The sequence below is a fragment of the Cupressus sempervirens genome, chromosome 1 (assembly GCF_028749045.1).
Source record: "Cupressus sempervirens isolate cs-2001-9-10 chromosome 1, ASM2874904v1, whole genome shotgun sequence".
Taxonomy (NCBI): Eukaryota; Viridiplantae; Streptophyta; class Pinopsida; order Cupressales; family Cupressaceae; genus Cupressus; species Cupressus sempervirens.
Genome location: NC_143118.1, coordinates 562,156,713 through 562,177,288, shown reverse-complemented (window position 1 = coordinate 562,177,288; position 20,576 = coordinate 562,156,713). Strand labels below are relative to the sequence as shown.

The 20,576-nt window shown below is 34.4% G+C and overlaps 1 protein-coding gene across 1 annotated transcript in view; it reads left to right on the top strand.

Moving 5' to 3' along the window:
* The window catches only part of LOC149578672 (aspartate--tRNA ligase, chloroplastic/mitochondrial-like), a 126,585-nt gene that overhangs the window by 38,592 nt on the left and 67,417 nt on the right, over positions 1 to 20,576 (top strand).

Below are 20,576 nucleotides of genomic sequence, written 5' to 3'. Positions count from 1 at the left end.
AAGAGATAATTGAGGAAGGATATTTACCAAGCAAGTTTAGTGTTAATTGAGCATAGTATTAACCGAGTGATGGAGGTGTTCAGTGAAGGAAGAACACAGTTCGGTAAAGAAGAATTGTTTGTGAAAGATTGAGTGAAGGACGACATCAAGCAAAGATCTGAACTATTCTAGAAGATTCTAAGATAAGGATGAAGTTAGTTAACAAGATCAATAGACAAAATTAACAAGGTAAAATTTGTTGGTGAAGATTTGAGACATGTTTTGAGATCCAAGAAATGACAAGTTCCAAGGTGGAGATACAACTAGCATGATTTGAAAAATGTTTTACCTAGTGCCTGGCTCATTGTATTTGAGTTTTTTAATGATCGCGTGGATGAGAGGAATTCATGAAAACCCTAAGGAATGAGATGAAGCGGCAAATATTTGTTTGTATAATGAAGAGACAAGCAGACAAATGCTGTTGGTCTATTTACTAGTCAAGTTGGTGGCAAAGTTGCTAAACGAGTTGATACCGAGCATATGTGAAGTGCGAGTTGAAGTGGAGTGAAGAGTTGATGTGATGGCCAGTCAGTAAGGAAAGATATGGTTGGAATGGAGATACTGAATAAGCAAGAGGTAGTTGCATATTTATCAGATCATTTCACTGTTACTCTCTCACCATTGTAGTAGAAAATCTCTTAATCGAGTGAACTTAACAATTCTATTTGTAAGTCCTTTCGTAAGGTGGCATTCCATTGAATGTTTGTAAGTCTTTTAGATAGGCCACTCATTCAACAATGACATGTCTAGATGATCTTTGGTGAAAATCCCCTAACAGGGTCACACCTAGCAAGTGTGCTTGTAACCTTTGATAGGGTTGGCTCTTAACTGAGCTCGCTTCAGAAGAGTGAATTATTTTTGGGTGACAATCCATAAGTGGTTTTCACCCTAATTAGGTTTTCACATCAAAAATACTGGTGCTAATGTGTGATTGAATGTTTTACATGTTATTTTCTATTTACATGTTAAAACTGTCATTATTATTGTAATTCATTTAATGAAGCTGATACTTGGTAGGAAGTACAAATCTGTTTACTAGCATAAGGTTGATTAAGTTTATTGTGTTTCTTGAGTGGAATTGTTGATTAGTTTAAGTTGGTAAAAGTCAGTGAATTGTTTAAAAGGACTTGCAGATAACTGATTCACCCCCCTCGTAGTTATCTAACATTTTCTACAGCTTATAATTTTGCTTCCCTTGATTCCTCTGTTTCTTCTTTGGCTTTGTTCTTTCGGTGACCTACAAGTAGTCTCTAGAAGTAATCACTGCATGAAAATCTTCTTGCAATGCTTGATACTTAGCCAAAATTCCAGCATCCTTATTGCCCTAGATGGGTTCTGCTTGTGCTGGCTCATTCTCTTGTATAAAAGTATGCATCTAAGGTTTGAATTTTGATAAACCTGTAGGTTTCTTGGTAGAATACTCATTATTTTCTGCAACTTTGCTACTTTTGTCTCTTTGTATGCATCAAAATTTTTCCATTTTCTGTGTTACAAACCATTTGACTCAAATAAAAATTGGGTTTTGTAGTTACCCGTTGATGCGAGTTTTGTATCACTTACATAGCATATTAGGATTTGAATATTCAATATGGGATATCAAACATGCAACTCCTCTCTTGAAAAGTTATTACTCATGAAGACATAAGCAATAGCTCTAATGTTCCTTACACCGTTGGATACTTGCTTAGTTTTATCGATGTGATTTGCTGGTAATCACGTAGGCAGCCTTACGCTATTCATTCGAGGATGACTTGGACTTTGGTGGAATGATGGAGATGATGATGGGAAAGCGATGGTTATGGGAGGTGAATGGATGTATTCTAATATTCGACCTACTCTAACTTCTTTCCCTAAACTTCAACTACCCAGCTACTCACTATTCTACTCCTACTCCTATGAATGGAAGGTTAGCAAATGGACGGGGATCGAACCTAATGAGAGTTGACTAGCGGCCTCACTTCCATAGGTGCAATGATTCGAAGGAATAATAAACTAGTTTACCACACAGCTTCCCAACCAGCCGCTAGGATGCCAGTGGTCTAGCATCGATCCCTATCAAACATTTACCAATGCTACCATACAACTATTCATTGACTTCACTCCTACTTAAACAACTTAAACAACTTGAAAAGAAATCTAACTATGTGGAAGTAGAAAATATGCAATAATACCCAATGTTCTTAATCAACATGCAAATCGCAACAATGAAAAAGAGAGCAATTTTGGTATTATCTTCGCAACAATTTCTCCGACCCCTTTACAAATGAGAGCAAATGGCCTTTTATAGGGGCCAGAAATACAATGGACGGTGGAGATCAAAACAAGATCAACGATCCAAATTGGATCCTCAAAACCCTAATTAGGGTTTCCACTCCATCGGCCAATGAGAAGCCGCCACCTCATCAATGGACCAATGAAAAAAGTGCAAAAAGTGGCAACCAATGAGAAGGCACCAAAATGGTGGCCAATGAGAAATAGACACTTGTCCTATTCCAGAAGAAAGGGAAATTGCCACTTGGGCTTACATCAAATGATCTAATATAAATCTTCCCTTTTCTTTCATCTTCTTAGCTAAGGCAATGAACTTAGCTAGCCTTTCGTTAACTTCTTCCATAGGAGGACAAGGTGTGTGCTTCGCCCTAAGTTCCGCTAACTTCGCCACACCACTTGCTGCTTGTAGTATCTTTTCGTGATCCTTTTCATATTCTTTTTCAAATCCAATAAAAGCATTGAGAGAGAAATGGGTGCCCAAATGCTTTCTCCTGATGGCAACCTTTCCCAGCTCATCCAATCTTGATCCAAAATCTGTTTCATTGACATCCTCTTCTCTGATATCCTCAAAATCAAGTGCCACCTCACCATTGCTCATCATGGTTGAAATGGAAGTGTTGATGCCTAGGCCGTGATGTGCAACTGCCTTTTGTATATCCTTTTATGGTACTGCCATTCGTATTGGTTATTCGCCTCATTTTCGAGAAGAAGGGAGTTTTGGGCATCATATCCTCTTTGTCTTTCTTAGTGTTTGCCCGCTTGGGATTCTTACTTGCACTACCATCCTCCATGCTCATCGGCCTATTACGGGATGGTAAAGTGGTGGACCAGGAGGCAAGAAGAACCAAGAGGAGCAATCCTTAGACTAGAATGAAAGATAGATGTCAGCTTAAGGACCCCTTGTAACTCTAGAGGATGAAAATTACCTACCTATAGCCAAGGGGGATTGTCCTTCCTTTAGTCTGTCCTTCATTCGTATCATGTCCATTGTACCGATATTGGTGTCGGTTATTCTCTTCATTTTCGAGAAGAAGGAAGTTTTGGGCATCATATCCTTTTTCTCTTTCTTAGTGTTCGCCTGCTTGGGATTCTTACTTGCACTACCATCCTCCATGCTCGTTGCCCTATTACGGGATGGTAGAGCGGTGGACCAGAAGGGAAGAAGAACCAAGCGGAGCAATCCTTAGACTAGAACGAAAGATGGATGTCAGCTTAAGCACCCCTTGCAACTCTAGATGATGAAAATTCACCTTAACCAATAATCTTACAGCGACTTTTCGGAACCTAGGATATGACTTTCAAGAATTTCAAATCCCCTTTGCAAATCATAAATTTATCATGCAATTCACCTCCAAATAAAATTACCCAACCTGGGGCAAAAATCGCAGTCTCTTGAAAAAAATTAGAATTTTATCTTCCACAAATTTCGGCTCCCACAAATTTCGCCAAGCAAGAAGAGTGCAGATTTGCTCTTGCAAAATCACCGACACCTTGAAAAGGAGAAGTGAGAAGTGAGGAAGAAATGGGAGAGAGGCCTCCTCTTATACCCAACTTTCTTCTTGGACCCTGGGAGAAAGAAAAACAAATAATTAATGCAAAATTATGACCCACAATTAAATACTTAACTAAAATTAATTTTTAAAATTGCCAATTAGTTCTAAATTGCAAAAAGAAATTAAATGGTGCCTTGGAGATGTTAAATATTTCCATTTAATGAGGATTTAGTAATTAATACATCATTAAAGTTGTATTTTGGCTAACCAAAAGTCATTTTTCAATATTAAATTACCAATTTCATTAAAAGCAAAAAGTTTTCAAGGCAATTTTAATCTATTAAAGCCAATTTTTTGCAATTTTTCTCGAATCGATTTTGCTATGCCAATTATAAATTTTTTGACAAAAATAAAATACAATTTCTTCTAGAGCCAAAAATCGATTTTGCAATTTTATTTCACCATCACAAAAATTAATATTCTTCACCAAAAAAAATAATTAAGATTTTCCAAAAGACCAAATTTAACAAAAAAATCATTTTTTGAAAATTATCCAATTTTATACAAGTATATCCAAAATTTCAAAAGAAAATGTCTAAGTACAAAATTTACAATTTTATCCTGCCAAGTGTTGCTCTTTTAAAATTTGTTCGGCCTAAGGATGAAATTGGTGGCTCTGGAAAATTAAGTTGAAACCGGGTGAAAATAAATCTAACCCTCTCTCCACTAGCCCTGAAGGTGTCCAAGACGTGAAATCTTCAAATTTGAAACCTCTGGACCGAAAATTGCGAAGGCAATCGAAAAAAAAGGGAGTCCCCAAAATTTTGGGGCGATGGTGTGAAAACCTCACAACAGTTACCTTAATACTTCTGCAAATATTTGTTTTGCCTCCTTGTCACTTGTGGATGGTGGGTGCTTGCTGCCAGCCATTATCCCTTTTTTGTCTCTTCAAGTTGTGGCCATGCTGTACATGCACACAGTCAAGCCAAATAGGCTGCCAAGATTTGCAACTTTGATACCATTGTAATATCCTCAATCTGCAATTAGCACTATCCTAACAAAAAATACGTGTCTTTGAACTTAAAGAGTAAGCCTACCATTGCTGTTAGTCTCAGACCAGATATATTTTAACACAAATTTAGAAATAACATAATTATGAATTATCAATAGAAACAAATACTTAGAGATAGATGAATCTGACTTTTTTAATAGGAGTAATATTACACTGTATCTATTGTATGCAAACCTTTAGGATACATATGATGCCATAAAATCTTAATGCCTAGCGTTGTCAAATAGCTGGCATTAATATACTATTGCCAAAGATTGAATAAGCAATAGTACCAACAAATGCTACTGAAGGATGGTTCAAATTAGATTGATATAGGAATACAATAAACTCCACGATAGGAAGGAAAAGGGCAATGACAAACTATGTTTGTCTCTTCAAAACTCTATAATTGAGACTCTTTACCTTGACACGTCCAAGTATTTCCCCTGCAATTCTCTATGAAGCCGAAGATTATGTAGGCACACTATAATCTCGTTTTGTTGGTCAAGTGATATTATTATTTGTGTTGGAAGGCGCTTCAACAATATTGATAGCTAAGTAGCGACTTGAGTGCAATTTTGACTTCAAATACACCAAGTACAAATGAAATGACTCAATCAAATTTCTCCTCGTTACCATTAAAGAAACCCAATACAATAATGAATAGAGGTCAAACTTTTCGTTTATTTGGATACCCACACCATGTAATCAAACTTGACTTCTCAAGCCATGATTGTGCCTCCTTGAAAGAAGTTTTGTGATACTCAAATGCTTAGATACCAGGTTCTTGATATTCATTGCTCCATAAAGTCTTTGATAATAATCCCTATAGTCTCAGCAAAAACTCCTCATGGCGATCCTCATTTGATACAAACACAAAACCTTAATAAATTGGGCCTCACTAAATATTATGCCTTTGATGTTATGGTTAGCTTAACCACAAATATTTGGGGATTTCTAAATGCTTGATGAATGAAGCTCCAACCAACAATATTAAACTTTTTTTGATGGAGGTTCAACATTTTTTTGCCTAGCCTTTTCGCCCAGGGCACGATCCTTGCACCTCATGCCTTTTTAGATGTCGGGGGCCTTGCACTCAGCAAGACTTGATCCCTGGTGGGCTCTTTGTGAGCTTTTCAACTTTATTAGTAAACCAATGGCGCTTTGACAATATTAAACTTCAAAAAATAATACCATTTGTTTATTCCTTTCTTGCAAAATCTCTATTTTATTCTGAATAGTATATACTTTATTTCCAGATAGATACAAAATACCTTAGGCTTACAAATATACTTATTCCTGCAAATTTGTTTCCAGTGGAGACTTCATAAGTTAGCAATAATATCCACCCATTTTGGAAGAGCTAGGCTTTTCTCCAACCCTTATAGTGATCTTTTGAAGGTTTTTATCCTCAGGGATTTGCTTCATACAAAGCCTCAAACATATTATCAAGTCCAAAATTTCTTTCTCCTTCCAACTTTGTTATAAAGAACTCCAAGGAGAATCTAGAATATTAGGCCGACTTGGCCGACTTCTATTTTAATCTTATTTGGACAATTTAATTTAATAAAGCAAGATTTGATAAGATTTTATTATTCTATTATTATTTAATTAAGTTAATAAATTAAGTCATCATTTGAATATTTTATTTATTTTTTGACAATTTAGTAAAAAATAATTTAATTGACTGTCACTTAAAAAAAATTGGGGACATTACCCCTCCTTTTCAAAATACTTGACTAACATTGAAAGCCTCTAAGGTCATTATAGTCTCTAAGTATACGAGAGCCTGAAACTCTATACCTCCATTTGTCTAATCCCACATGATTTTGCAAATCTGTAACTTAGGGCCCATATTCAACTTGTGGTTGAACCCTACATGGCGAAATTGGCACAAGTAGTTTAGAGTTGATTGCCCTTACTCATTGATTCACATATCTTTTGTAACTGAATTATCCCTGTGACCGTTGCTTCTAGCTTGATGCTCATGGTTTCCTTTGTTGTTTGTACCTGCTAGGGTTAGAAGGTAGATATATAACGATTACTTCCAAATGTAACTAATAAAGTAGAGGAATAAACATATAGAAATAGAACAGCAAGACACAAAGATTTTACATGGTTCACCCAATCTTGGGCTACATCCACCAAACAAAGAGTCCAACATTATTATCTAGTGAATCAACTTGATTACAATTTGCAATCCTTTGCAACTTAATATTGCTGCAAGAAGCTACCAAATTCTCTTATAGAAAGCTCTAACCCTAATCTAATTTAACATGACTTATGTTAGTTACAAATAACAGGGTTAGCATATGCCAACCAATAGAAAAATAAATCCCAGCCTCTTGATTCCATCTTAAAGGCACTGCCCCTAGCCCCTGGTGAAAAATTAGGGGCAAACTGTGCTGATAAAAGCGAGGAAAAAATTAACCTTGGAGTCTGATTAGGCGTCATATAACAACAGTACTCACATTGTTGTTGTAATTATTAACCCCATCTATTGATTCAGCTACTCAACTATTTGTGTAAGATGCTGATTTGTTTCTCATGTTCTTTGTTCTTCAGCCTGTAGCCCTCTAAGAAGAGTTTCTAGTGTATTTAGAAAATGTTTACTATTTGGATCCCTATCACCCATATTGCCAGTTCTTTGTTCTTTTGTCGCCAAAATAGTATTAGACCTATTCCTCGAGGTATTGTTGTGATGTGTGAAAGGTGGTTGTTCCGACCTTGACATGTCACTACTAAATCATTCTGAACCCTTTAGGATGGTAGGATACACTCTCTGATACCACTGTAACACCTTTTTCTGCTTGTTCATTTCTTTTTGTTTTGAATAGTTTAATAGAAGAAAACAAGGATGTATAGGGTGTGTTATTCAATAGATTATATATTTGTTGTCCTCAATTTTGGCTTCACAAAATTGGGGCAACCCTATGCAATTTTCTTATGGATTCGTAGGCACATCCTCGTTTTAATGTGTCAATAAGGTGTCATGGTGTCATGGTACAATTCGTTACCTTGAATTGTAATCTATGTGATTCTATTGTTAAGTAACATGGATCTTTTCTGCAAATGTACTAACATGGCCATTGTAATCGATTTGTTTTAAATGCAGATTTGGATCTCATATAAATATGAGAGGAGACATGTCTCATGAAGAGACATGTCTTTATGGTGTCATCATCACTTAATGATATTATATTAATATAAATAATAATATGTATATATATATATATATACTATTACATCTCAATTTTCGACCCAATTTAAAATGTTCATATAGCCGTTGAGGATCTCATGAAGTCATTTGACAGTTGAATTTGTTATAATCCTACGAGATGGTAAGATGGATAGTCGTTATGATTTCATATGAAGATAACATGCTAGTTGATTATTTATCATGAATTCATGGAATTGAAAAGGCGGTTACCCATTATGATTATTTATGATTAATAACTTGTTATGGTAATATGATTTAACAACAGAGAATTTCCTTGTAAGGAGCACGTCAAAGGGGTGGAAGCATTGTCAAAAAGGAATTGGGCATGGAGGGGCATCACCATCACTGAGAAAATAGGTACAAGCCCTAAACCACCAGGGCTAAGGATAGCGACTAGGTAGGCAAGAGTGTATGTTGGACGACCTTGACCTAACTTGTTAAATCACATACCATTTAATAGTAAAAGAGATTACTAAGCATGAATTGGAAATTGAACGAGTTTGTACCTTTGTAACTGTGTTGTTGGTTGGAGCCTTCTAATGTATAATCATGTCTTATCATATCGACATCATGATACCTACCTATACATGTACATACATGTATAGGTGTACATACGTAAACCAACTTTATATATGTAAGGACGTATATGCATGCTTGATATTTGGCGTATACGTAAGAAATATATGGTTGGGGTTTACAAATGTACATGTATATGCATACATACATATATAGGTATCTATAGATACCATGATGCTAAATACTAAGACAATATTATTTCTTGCACCTTGGCGGTGGTCTAATATTATTTCATGCATGTCAACCTTTCATATTCTATTTTTATTCCATTAGGGCTTATAAGTTGAGATGGCCATTTTAAATTATTTATGCTGATGGCTCCTTGTTGGTATTGCAACTCCTCCACCGCCACCTTCTTGTTCGTTTTTATAATCGAGCATGGATTGATTATTAGTTTGAGACTTGCCGCCGTGGAGATATATATACCTCAACCTGCTCTCAATCAGGGATTAATCAATTTAAAATCTCTTACTCTAATTATGTGTGAAACTGGATTGTAGTCCTGTCATAGCGTTTGTGATCTTAATATGGAGTTAAATTATTCTCTCAGGTTGTAGAGTGACGAGGCATCCTCGTCTCGTATGGTGGATTTGACCACAAACCAAACACCTAGTAACGAGCTAAGCTTGACCCAAGATACGGTTTCAATTCTTGATGGCATCATTTATGGTTCTTTGGTATGGTAATTTATTTACTCGTTCATGGTTTTTGATGAGCCTCAATCTTTGCCACAACTTTATATATTTCCTAGATCATGTGTTTAATCTGTTGTCAATACTAGCATATGTGAACTTGTATGTTTGACTGGGATGCTCCCTTTTTATTTTCATATATTAAATTTGCATAGAACTAGATGGGTATCAGTACATTTGAGTTACGCACCTCTATGGTCTAGGTTAGTTGTATTCATATGCAAAGGCTTTCTTTCATTTTGGTTGTACATGCATACTTACATCAACAAACGGTGATTCACTTAGTCTTCTCCTCTCATAACCTGGTTTTTCTTTATCCCATATCATGCTGGTAACTAGGATTGTTTTCTTGTCACAGAGCTCTCACTATGATGAAGAGTAAATAAGTGACACTATGGTTTGTTATGAGAAAGATATGTGGCCATTAATTGCTACCATTTGTTTCTAAGGTATAAATTGTGGTTCCCATCTTCATGACAATAGCATTTAATCTCTATTCTTTTGTTTATCATATGGATTATGGTGCATGACTTTCATGATCCCACTCCACTACCTTTCAAAACACTGTCATTAGCGGACTGCTGCTGGAAAGTAATAAAAGTTTCATTTGTAATGCTTCAGACTGGATTTGGGCATAATTGAGATGATTGTATTTTATAAACAATGATCGAATTTCTTTTGAGGAACCACCCAAAAATTCATCCAGGAGGACCAGCTTGGTCGAGATGAAGGGCGAGAATAGAAATACTCCTGCGCAATAAAGTAAACATAAATCAGAAACGAATAATCACATCTAAACATCTAAGTCAACTCATGGTAGTCCATTGTTTAGTTCTTGATGCCCATTTGAATGGTGGGATGATACTCTAGTACTAGGATGTTTAGTGGCTGGTTAATTTGCTCCATGTTTACTTTCGGATAGGAAGGGCCTTTCTTGTTCGAGATTGTGTGGGGATAAGTTATGGTCCAAGGTTGGGTGGTTAAGCCCTTGACAATGTTTCCCCCCTCCACGAGATGTCAGGATGTGCATCAGATAAAGATAAGTTGAGCATTCAAACGTTTATTGGTAATAGGTATTTTTACTTACAAGTAGAAGATATGATGGATTAATTTATATCGTTGAATTCAGTTATTCCCTTTAATGAAAGCAATCTTTCTCGTCAATGAAATTGGTAACTATTTAGATTGGTTGACCGTCCAACTGAATTATGAAATATATCTATTGGATTGTTATTTCAGTCGTTCATTTATAAGAATAATGATTATGAGCATATCTTCTAATTTTATGTTATTGCCATAGTTAGAAATAGGAAGAAAAGGAATGAAACAGAGGTATCTGACACCCCAAATGATACAATGGTATCTAATGTCCTAAATGATACATCGGTATTTGATGTCCTAAATGATACAATGGTATCTAATGCCCCAAATGATACAATGGTATCTGATGCCCTAATCAACACGATGGTATGTGATGCCCTAAATGATCCAATGATAATAGATGCCCTAATTGATACAACACTATGTGATGCCCTAATTGATATAGTGGTATTTGATGGTAATTGTCATTTGATATTGATATAGTGGTTTTTGATGGTAATCGTCATGTGATTTTGATAGAGTGGTAATTATCATTTGATCCTAAGTGGTGTTTGTGGACTAACCTAGGTGTTTGCAGAAGCATCCCTAGATTGATTTCGGTTTTGAATTCCATGGTATGTAGATTTTAATTTCCATAGTAAATTCATTGATGGTATTTTACTGTTAGATATGAAATTTCCGTTTAGCTGATTGTAACTGTTAATCTCATTCACATGAATGTAATTGATATCACTATCTTCCTATGAAAATGAAGTAATAACTGTATTTCTTTGATATGTTGGTTGTTAGTTAACAACTGGGAAAAAGTGGTTGTTACATATACGATAATATATATTATTTGACATGGATAAGTATATATAGGAAATGATGATTTACCAATAACAATAATGTATATTAGATCCAATCAATCCGATTGAAGCTACAACTTCAACACTCCCTCTTAGCTAGGGAGGATTTGTAGAACACATTATGCTCTCAAGTATATGAAGAGATATCACCTCAGTATGATATTCAATTCACTATAAGGCTAAATTTCTCAACATTCCCTCTTTAGCAAGGAGGGAATTGAAGCAATTTCCATTACTTTAATATAAGCTTAAACACTACTTTAAGGGTGGTCTATAATAGTAACTATTTAATGGTGTCTGGCAAGATCTGGCCCAAAGAACCATAACAAGTTGGTTATCATGGTGTCCGAAAAAGTTCGGCCTAAACAACCATGATGAAAGATTGTCACCTTTCATTACATATCATATGCGAAGTAGTAACCACCATGAACCAAGTTAGAGGGTGGTACAAAGGCTTTCACCTCAACTCTCCCTCAAAGAGAAGAATGCATTACAAGGAATTTCTCTTAGAACTTCTCCTCATAGAGAAGATATCATTTACAAAGGATTGCACCTCAAAATTCTCCCTTTGAACAATGATCCTGGGAAGTCAAGTCCTCTAATTACTCTCTTAGAGCTCTCTTCACCTAAGGATGCTTGTCGAACTCCCTTTGAATTTGATATCAATCTTCCAACTTTCTGGTGACAAGTTGTTACTTCCTCATGATGTATACATGGGTAGGCCCATTTAAAATCATGCAGTTACACACATGTATTTCTAGACTCCCTGTGAGAATCTATCTTCTAAGCTCCTACGTTGCCTTCGAAGAAGTGTCATACTCCCTCTTAATGTAGAAGGTAACTCATAATCTCAATCATTAAAGATATTTGCTTAAAAAACCTTATTTTATCGAAGCCTGATCACAACTTCTTTTAGAGCTACTGTCATAAGATTGAGTTTGCACAATTTTGGTAGAATGTGTACCAACCTTTTTTTCCTGCAAGAACATTCTCAGACATAAAGGAAAAGATCAAGGCAAATAACTCTTTTAGTATGTATAGAACTGCAAAGATACTACAAAGAGTAGATAAATGTAATATTCAAGGAGAAGAATACGTATCTTCCCATAAGGGTCATGGAACATCTCCTTTCTAAAGATGGTTCAAGTGGGAATGAAGCTTTGGTTATTATTCCCCCACAAAATAAAATTCTCATATATCATTTAAGGGATTGTTAGACCGTGATAGTCTTCAACTCGCAATTAAAATTTCCAGTGAACGTTAGACCACAATAGTTTTCAACTCACAGTTATTCTTCATGCATCAATCTTCAAGTCACTTTCTTCATTTCAAGATTTGATCTGAATATCCATCATCTTTTGTTAAGAAGTTTATACATTGATTGATTTCTCTCTAGTCAAACATGACTATCACTTGTGGGTTTGGCTATCAGCCTTTATTCAAAGTTCCTCCTCCATAATATTTGTCTTCTTTCTTGCTAAGGACTTAATAAATTTATGCTCGATAAAATGATTTTATATGCTAGTGGAGAAAGATTGACTTTGTAACATCCACTTTTCTTAGGTGTTAACTAACAACTAACATATCAAAGAAATACAATAGATAGTTATATCAGTTATGTTCATGTGAATGAGATTAACAGTTACAAATATTTACGCGGAAAACTCATAACTAACATCTGAAAACACCATCAATGAATTTACTATGGAAATTAAAATCTACATACCATGGAATTCGAACCGAAAATCAATGTAGGGATGCATCTGCAATCACCCAGAGTAGTCCACAAATATCACTTAGGATCAATTAACGATCACCATCAAATACCACTATATCAAAATCCAATGACTATTACCATCAAATACCACTATATCATTAGGGCATCACATACCACTGTATCAATTGGGGCATCAATTACCATTGGATCATTTAGGGCATTAGATACCACTGTATCAATTAGGGCAACAATTACCATTAGATAATTTAGGGCATCAAATACCACTATTTCATTTAGGGCTTTAGATACCACTATATCATTTAGGGCTTTAGATACCATTGCATCATTTAGGGTATCAATTACCACTGGATCATTTAGGGCATCGGATACCATTGTATTGCTTGGGGTGTCAATACCACTATATCATTCCTTTCCTTTTGATTGCTTAACTGTGGCAATAACATAAGATTAGAAGATATGCTGATAATCATTATTCTTATAAATGAAAGACTGAAATAACAATTCATCAGATAAATCTATTTCTCGCAAATAAATATATTCCATGTTCAATTAGAAGATCAACTGATCTAATTGGTTGCTAATTATATTGACGATAGAAGTTGCTTTCATTTAAAGAAATAACTGTAACGATGATACAACTCAATTAATCTTACCTTTTATTTGAATTTACATCATAAAAGTAAAAATACTTGTTTTCCGACAAACGTTTGAATGCATATCTTATTTTTATTTGATGCACGTCCGACATCTTGTGGAGAGGGGAAACATTGTCAGGGGCTTAACCACCCAACCTTGGACCATTATTTATCCCCACAGAATCTCAAATGAGAAAGACCCTCCCTTCTCGGAATAAACATGGAACACCTTGTCAACTACTGAGCATCTTGGTATCTAATCACACAACTCGACTTGACAGTAAGAGAAAACAATAAACATGATCATGCATGAGCTATGAAATGATTCCTTTCAAAAAAATAATAAACATTGTAATGTTACATCTGATTCTGTTTCATATTATTGCAGATTCCTTTCTCTCACCTCTTCACCCTTATCCTTGGCTATAGTCCTAGGTGTTTGAATCTCATAGCAACCTGCTCTTTATGTTGATCCTTAACTGATAAAAGAATATTATATGTTTCCAGTTTATCACAAACTGTGACTTGAAAAAATATTTTCTTTAAAACTAGTAGAAATATCATTGATTCTGATTTCCAAATTGTATATTTAAATCATGATTCTATTGCATCTTAAATAACTCTTTCTCAAGAGGTTCTATCCGATGATTATAATTATAGTTTAGCTGTTATGGAAATTGGAAACCAGTAGCAATTGATAAGAAGTATACAACAATGCTTGGAACATGATTGATTACATAACTTGTGACCATTTGGAAAAAATATGAGCCTAGCTGGCCGTTATTATTCAGCCCCTCCACAAACGTTCTTCAGGCGCAAAGTCCAGTGTAAAGATGTATCACGTCTTCTGCAAAGAAGACCATTACAAGGCAGAAAGGGTTGGCAATGCCATGGAGGTAGTGATTTCGAATTGATATTTGCAGAATATCGGGTAGTAAATGGAAGTCGGAAATGAGAGAGGGAGTCGGAGTTGAGAAAGGAAGTCGGGTGCCTGGAAAGATATAAAAGTCGGACGCTTGGAAAGATATAAAAGTCGGGTGCTTGAAAGAATAGATATCGTTCCCTTTGACTCTCAACTTCATAAATAAAAGGTAACCTGACTCCTTGGCTTCCAAGAAGCCGTAATATAAAGACATCTTGGCTCTTGAACGCCAATTAAAAATGCCAAGTGTTCAATCGGTTTTAAACAAGAAAAAGAATAAAAGGTTGGAAGAAGATTTGAAGGTTATAAATCGAAAAATATTATGGTTTATATCTATCTACGTATACGTAGATATATTAATGAGGTGGCATCATTTTATTATAAAAAAAATAATATTATGGTGTCACTTAATATTTATATCTGTGTACATACATAGGTATATATTGTTGTCGGTGAACATATATTAAAATTATGGTGAAAGATCATTCAAAATCCTTTGAGGTACGCATTATATTTTAATTAAATTATTTTATGTTTTAAATTATTTATTTAATAATTTATGTGGTTTCATCGATTGTATCCTGATGTTCAAGTCACTAGGTCCTCAACCATGGTGATTCATGATTTATACCCATTTGCCTAGTGATGGTGATGCTCCCGTGCCCAATTCTTTTCTGACAATGCTTCCATCCTTTCGACGTGCTTCCTACAAGGAAATTCTCCGTAGTTAAATCATATTACCATAATAAGTTATTTAATCATAAATAATCATAATGGTTAACCACTTTTTCAATTCCACGAATTCATGATAAATAATCAACTATATGTTATCTTCACATGAAATTATAACGATTAACCATCTTACCGTTTCGCAAGGTTATAAAAAATTTAATTGTCAACTGACTTCGTGTGAACCTCAACAGTTATATGAACATTTTAAATTAGGTCAAAAATTGAGATGTAACAAACTTTAGTACAAAGAATGCTTTTCATAGTCCAAGGTCATGTCTATAGCACAAATGAATATCTTCCACCAATGATATGCTCCAAATATCATTGAAATTTGTAGATAGAATCTAAAAATAAAAAAATTGTAAAATGAACTGACTAATATAGTCCATTAGCCATGGATATGTGTGGCATAGATACATTATCACACTTATGTCATTCATTACTACTTCTTTATAACTTGTATTTGTCATTCATATTCCAAGATCACATTGTGACTTTGACATAAAACAATAAATGTCCTCCATGTTTGGTGTTGTCAATTTGTTTTGCAATCTCCTTTGATATACTTAAATGTCCGATGCCTCTCAACACTAAATAGTCACACACCCACATCACCCTAGATGCCCAATGCACATTTATTTTGTTCCATTATGCATGACAATGGGTTTTGTTGGCAGCTAAAGTATGAATCCTGTCAACTAACGTACTGGGCGGGGTTATCTTTACAATAAAATTGTGCTAGTTCTGATGGCCATGTCTTCGTTCATGGGTCCCTCCTTCATCCAAGCTTATCTTCTCGACTTTCGCAGGGGGTTTGATGTCCACGTCACTTGGAGCGATCGAATGTACTTTGCTCGTCGTCAATGGAGGGTTATCTCCTTTGACTCCTCCGGGATGGGTATCCTCTTCTCATTCCTTATTCTCATATGGAAATATTTGAAGCTTTTATTTGCTAATGATTATGTGTATTATCTTTTATGACTTCCCGCTTCTCGTCTTTAATTTGATGCCTTGGCTATCTTATAAGTCTTCCTTATATTATCGAACCTTTGTTTCATATTAATGTGCCATTGACTTCCCAAATGGTTTTGAGCAAATATTGATTGGCCGATGCTTGTGTCCTTCTAGGCTTGCTTGGTACCACCTGATTATAGAGACCGACATCTAGTGATTCTAATGTAATGTTTTTGGATATACCAAAGTCTCCGCTAGTTGATTATGTAATAAGCCATCTGCGATTATTATTTTTATCAAATTCTATTCCCCTATACTGGAATTCAAGTTGCAGGAGTTTGATGCCTCCTGAATTGCTTACTTGTCCACCACTTGGTAAACCTGACTGGCCATTTACTCTCTTATGTCGATACTTTCCTTGTATAATTCTTTATATTAATAATTACTTTGCTTGATTGGGTGGTCAAAAAAGATGTGGATTCCTTCCATATGGCAATTTACGCTACTTGTTCAATCTTTATCATTTCACATACATTATTGCTGAAGACTTTATTGTTGTATTTTCCCTGCGTATTTGCTGACGTTTCCCTTAATATTCTTCCTTCATGGCATCTGTCATTTCCTATCCTTCTTTGCTTCCAATGACGATAATTAATGATATGTACAATCCTTCAAAAATGTGATTGCTAATTGAGATTGATCGCTGCCTAATGACATGAGTGTATCTTCTTTTACTTTGTAAACACAATATTGAATATATCTCTTCCTTTCTTACATTTGCAGTCTAGCTCTGATACCATGTTAAGTAACATGGATCTTTTTTGCAAATGTACTAACATGGCCATTGTAATTGATCTGTTCCAAATGCAGATTTGGATTTCACATAAATATGAGAGGAGACATGTCTCATATGGTGTAATCATCACTTAATAATATTATATTAACATAGATAATATGTATAACATTATATAATATATATAATATAATATATATTATATACTATATTATATATATATTATACAATAATATATATATGTAGATATATAATATACAGTAGATATATATATATATGTATACAGTAGATATATATATATATATATATATATATATATATATATATATATATAGTATATACAGTAGATATATATATATATATGTATGTATATATGTATGTATGTATATATATATGTATGTATGTATATGTATATATATTATATACAATAATATATATTATTTGACATGGATATGTATATATAGGAAATGATGATTTACCAATAATAATTAGATCGAATTAATTCGACTGAAGTTATAACTTTAACACTCCCTCTTATCTAGGGAGGATTTGTAGAACACATTATGCTCTCAAGTATATGAAGAAATATTATCTCAATATGATATTCAATCTGCTATAAGGCTAAATTTCTCAACACCTATCTCTGCATTCTTTTTAAAGGTTTTTGTTGAGTTAAATTCCAAATTGTTTGCTACTAAAACTTTTTCTTCTCTAACTGCAAATGCTTATTTTTTGGCAAACTTTCGTATCTTTTCTTTGATTTTCTATGTTGTAAATAGTTTTTAGTCTTGTTTCTGCCTTTGGTGAATAGCCGTTGGAATTCCACTCATTTCTAGCCAACTTAGGTTGAAATCAAAGTTGTCTAGCTCAAGCTATAAGGGGAATAGTGGGTTTTTTTTAGGACAACTGCATATCTTGATTAAAAAACCTCATAAAAGTGGGCTTTTTATTTGTAATTGCATGATATAAAATTATATCTACTATCTAAAGTGGATTTTGTTATCCATTTTGAAATTTTAACTCGTTCTGAGTTGATTTGACCATAGTTTTTAATGTTTTATGAAAATAGCCTATTTCAAGTCTTTTTAATATTCTTTTATTGAAAACTATAGTTAAATATTAAATTTAATTACATAAGACATCTTAAATGCATTTAAATGATGTTTTTATTATTCATTGCATATATCAACATGCAAATCACTATATGAAAACCCACTTCCAATAAATTATAAGTCCCAACATCATTAAAGTACACTTTTTAAATGCAATAACACATTTTTTTAATGTGTATAATGAGATTTTAATATGCTTCTGCATATTGAAAACTTATTAAATCAATATAAGTGGAGATTTTGAATCCATCTACACATTTTCAACATATAAGTTCATTTTAATGTTTTAATGCATTTAAATGGAGTTTTAAAAACCTATTATGTTTGTATTTGTAAAATTGCCACTTAAGTGGACTTTTGAGATCAATTTACATGTTATTATAACATGCAAATACATGTTTTAAGTGAGTTTTCAGTTAAGTAAACCAAAAGTGGTGTTTTTTGACCCTACTGCATATGTTTTTGATAAAATAAAAACCATTTCTATAAGCCAAAACTAGAAGTGGCGTATTTTGATCCCATTACATGTGTTTTAAATGCTAAAAGAACATGTACATGCAATGAAAAACCTTGTTTTTCACTTAAATATCATAAGTGGTGATTTTTCATGCAATAACATGTAGTTTTAAACATGTTTATCTTTTCTAAAATTGTGTTTAAGCAAGATTGGCAATTTTAGACCCATTTGCATATCATTTAAACATACAAATGGCTTCTAAAAACCTGCTTTTATGGCTTGTAGTGCACTAAAATCCAAAGTGGCGAAAATCCAAAGTGGCGATTTTTCAAGCCATTGCATACGTTTCGAACATGCAAATGCAACCAAAAAGTGTGTTTTACTTCATAATATGAGGCTTTTTGATCAAACACCTAAAATGTGGTGATTTTTAGCCCAAAAACACATGTTTTTGGCTCTTAAAACTTCACTTTTTTGGGTGTTTTTCTCCAAAAACGGATTTTGCAGTCTTCAAATGCTCATATCTTGAGCATTTCTTGGTCGTTTTTGATGATCTATAGGTCATTTTTGCCTAACATCAACTAACGAACACATTGTGCTACTCGAAAAAGGAGTTTGTTGAGTGTTTTCTTCATTTCTCAACCCATCTAGGGCACATTTTTGCTCAAAAATGCCCTAGTTCTGAGCAATTTGATTGCATTTTTCAGACTTTTCACAAGTGTTCAAAAAAAGACTTCCTCTCTTGCCTCTTCAGAAAAAGGTTTGATTCCTTGTTATTTTTCTTTAGGTTTTTGTTGTATATATTTGTTATGTTGCATATGCAAAGTCTCACTTACTTGCATATGCAGTCGGGGTTGAGATTCCGTTCTAAGGAAAAGGCAGGCTCTTTATTTCCCCTCATGCAAATGCAAGTATAAATCCCACCATCATGCATTTCATGCATTTCATAAACCTCCGTATGGCTGCCCAATGGTTGAAAGTATTTCCCACATGCTTGCCGGATAAAATATCATGAATTGTATCTATAAAAGCGTGCTATGCCTCCCATATGTTATCCAATTTTTACTTATTTGCATAACTTAAAGCTTGCTGTTCGCATGTGCTTTTGACCACCATAAACCCATACGCACATATTTTGAGCTTAATCGCATTTATCCATTTGCTGTCCCAAAAGTTTACAATCGTATTCCATATGCAATTTTCCCAAAACAACCTCGTTTCTAAGTTTTTCCTCCATTTAAAGACCTGGTTTTATGCATGCAAAGAAGAAAAGAGGACATGAAGCAAGCCTGATCACATGATGCAGCCTACAAGGAGGTGAAAAAATGATTACAAGCATAGACTGCTTTCAAGCTAAAAAAGGTCAATGAACACTGAACGAAACAATCAAAGATGCATATTCATATTTCAGTTCGAGATGCTTCCACCAAACCTGAACACAACACTTGTAGAACATTCGGCATCTTGTAGCAGCATGAAGACCATTAGAGCTTGATGTAATAGAATTTGTGTCTTGTAAGGCACTTAGAATATTTTCATTATGTATTTGTAACATAGTAACGAGAATCGCCATGAAATGGCTTGAATTGCCGGTTTGCCAATTCGATTCATTGTTCCTGATTTTTTTGAACCAGTGAATCAGATCAGCGATTTCATTGCATGAATCGCATGAATCATGCAAAATATCGCATGAACCACCTTTGTGAACCCCAAAAATTCGGCCCCGTGGGTAGTGAAAAAGTCAAGTCAAATTTGAATAAAAATGCATTTTTTTAATGTTTTGTTTTGCCTTTCCTCTTTGTTTTGACTTTAAAGGGCCTTCTAATTGTTTAGCATGAGTAGAAGAGAGGGAAAGTGAGAGAGAAGAAGAGAAAAGAAAAACCACAGGTTTGCAACCTGCAACCATTAAGAAAGAAGAGCATCAAAGAGATCAAAAATCCAT